General features: G+C 40.4%; 1 protein-coding gene across 1 annotated transcript in view; it reads left to right on the top strand.

Annotated features, from left to right (window-relative positions):
* The window catches only part of LOC139755702 (uncharacterized), a 30246-nt gene extending 29605 nt beyond the window's left edge, over positions 1-641 (top strand). Inside the window, exon 4 of the mRNA XM_071674347.1 lies at positions 1-641. This exon is cut by the window's left edge and continues 814 nt beyond it. The gene's annotated coding sequence lies outside the window, so the exon portion shown is untranslated.
* The last annotated feature ends 2109 nt before the right edge of the window (positions 642-2750 follow it).

Here is a 2750-nt window from a genome sequence, read left to right on the forward strand (position 1 = left end):
TTGTATAAAGTAAATGATTGATTCAGGTCATGAAAAGTAAGAGATTAAACCAGGTCATGTAAAGTAAAGGAGTAAATCAGTATATGTAGAGTAAGAGAGTGTTAAACTACACCAAGTTCAGCAGTGGAGTATAGTAAGTCGTGAGCAGATCGTGATCTGTGACGTAATACAGGCACCCACAAATAATACTGTGGGTAGTCAAGGATCGTAACCTGACCAAACCTTAACCTAACCTAGCTTAAACCACCCTAACCTTACTCTCACCTAGCTTAAATTTACCTAACCTTGACCTAACCTAGCTTAAACCACCCTAACCTTACCCTCACCTAGCTTAAACTATCCTAACCTTGACCTAACCTAGCTTAAACCACCCTAACCTTACTCTCACCTAGCTTAAACTATCCTAACCTTGACCTAACCTAGCTTAAACCACCCTAACCTTACCCTCACCTAGCTTAAACTATCTTAACCTTAACCTAACCTTGCTTAAACCACCTAACCTTAACCTAACCTAACTTAAACCTAACCTAACTTGTATACTAGGTCGTGTAAGCAGTCAAGGATAACCATTTGTTTCTTTTGTTTTTACCCACGCTTTGCACTCGTGTTCTGCATCAATAAAACACTATTTTTCATCTTCACATTAGTGTTCATTTTCCTTTCTAATTGTTATTATAACGAGTCAATGATTTTATAATAAGAGAAGATTTAATGTTTTGACATAAGACCAAACTAAGTGGGTAGCACTAACAGCCAAACATGTTGCATCTGCATCATTACTGGGGTTCATTAAACATATGACAAACCACTCAAATGATTTCAAATAGAAAGAATATGAAGTGGAAGTATTAAACAATTTGCTGTTACAATGTGGTTTAATATATCTAAAAACCGAGTGAGATGAAGCTTGATTGAGAGTCGGAAGTGGCATCTATCGGTAGGTGACAGTCCTCTGACACATATATCCTCTTTGTCAACCTTTTCTCACTCATTTTCTCCAAACCATTTCAACACACCCTCTCTTGCTCTCTTAACCACACATTATATTACCAAACATCTCTATTACCCTTTCATCAATTACTCGATCAAACCACCTCACACCACATATTGTCCTCAAACATTTGATTCCGACACATCCATCCTCCTCCGTACAATGCCTCACAACCACATGATATTGTTGGAACTACCATTCCTTCAAACACCCATTTTTGAGATAACACTGTCTCATTCCAAAATTCTTCATCGCTCCTAGAACCTTCGCCTCCTCCCCCACCTTGTGACTCACATCCACTTCCTTAGTTCCAATCGCTGCTAAGTCCACTCCCAGACATCTGAAACGCTTCACTTCCTCCAACTTTCCTCCATTCAAACTTACATCCTAATCAAATTGTCTCTCAACCCTGCTGAACCTAATAACCTTGCTCTTATTCACATTCAAACTTAACTTTCTCCTTTCATACACACTTCCCAGGCCCTGTCATCCCTAACAGACTGCATACTTTTCCTTCTCTCCAAAACTCTTGCATTAACCTTCCTAGCCACCCCATCCATAAACAAATTATATGTACATAGAGACATCACAAATCCCCAACCGCAGACCGACATTCACTGGAAACCAATCACTCTCCTCCTTCCTACTCGTGCATATGTCTTACATCCTTGACAAAAACTTTTCACTGCTTCTAGCAGCTTACCTCCCACACCTATACTCTTAAGACCTTCTACAAAGTATCTCTATCTAACCTATCATATGCCCTCTCTAGATCCATAAATGCCACATAAAAATTCATCTGTTTTCCCAAGTATTTCTCACACACTTTCTTCAGAGCAAACGCCTGATCCACACATCTTCTACCACTTCTGAAACCATACTGCTCCTCCCTAGTCTGATGCTCTGTACATGCTTTCACCCTCTCAATCAATACCCTCCCATGCAATTTTGCAGAAATACTCAACTGCTTATGCCTCTGTAGTTTGAACATTCACCTTTATCTCCTTTACCTTTGTACAATGGCACTATACATGCATTTCGCTAGTCTTCAGGCACTTCACCATGATCCATACATACACTAAAAATCCTTACCAACCCATCACAACATAGTTTCCACCTTTCTCAATAAATACATCTGTAATATCATCCAAACCCTCCGCCTTGCCAGAGTTCATCTTCCGCAAGGCTTTCACTACCTCTTCTCTTTTAACCAAACCATTCTCCCTGAACCTCTCATTTCACACATATCCCCGACCAAAATACCCTACATCTGCCACTCTGTCATCAAACACATTCAAAAAACCTTCAAAATACTTGCTCCATCTTCTCACTTCATCATTACCTGATATCACTTCCCCCTTGCCCCCTTCACCGATGTTCCCATTTGTTATCTTGACTTACGCGCGTTATTTACCTCCTTCCAAAACATCTTTTTATTCTCTTTAAAGCTTAATGATACTCCCTCACCCCAACTCTCATTTGCCTTCTTTTTGAACCCTTGCACCTACCACTTGACCTCCTGCCGCTTTCTTTTTAACATATGTCAGTCATTTGCCCTTCTTCCTTGTAAGTATCTTCCAAACGCCTCTCTTTTCTCCTTCACTAACAACTTTACTTCTTTATCACACCACTCACTACTCTCTCTAATCTGCCCACCTCCCACATTTCTCGTGCCACATGCATCTTTTGCACATGACATCACTGCTTCCCTAAGTAGATTCCATTCCTCATCCACTCCCCTCACGTCATTTGCTCCCAC

The sequence above is a fragment of the Panulirus ornatus genome, chromosome 19 (assembly GCF_036320965.1).
Source record: "Panulirus ornatus isolate Po-2019 chromosome 19, ASM3632096v1, whole genome shotgun sequence".
Lineage (NCBI taxonomy): Eukaryota > Metazoa > Arthropoda > Malacostraca > Decapoda > Palinuridae > Panulirus > Panulirus ornatus.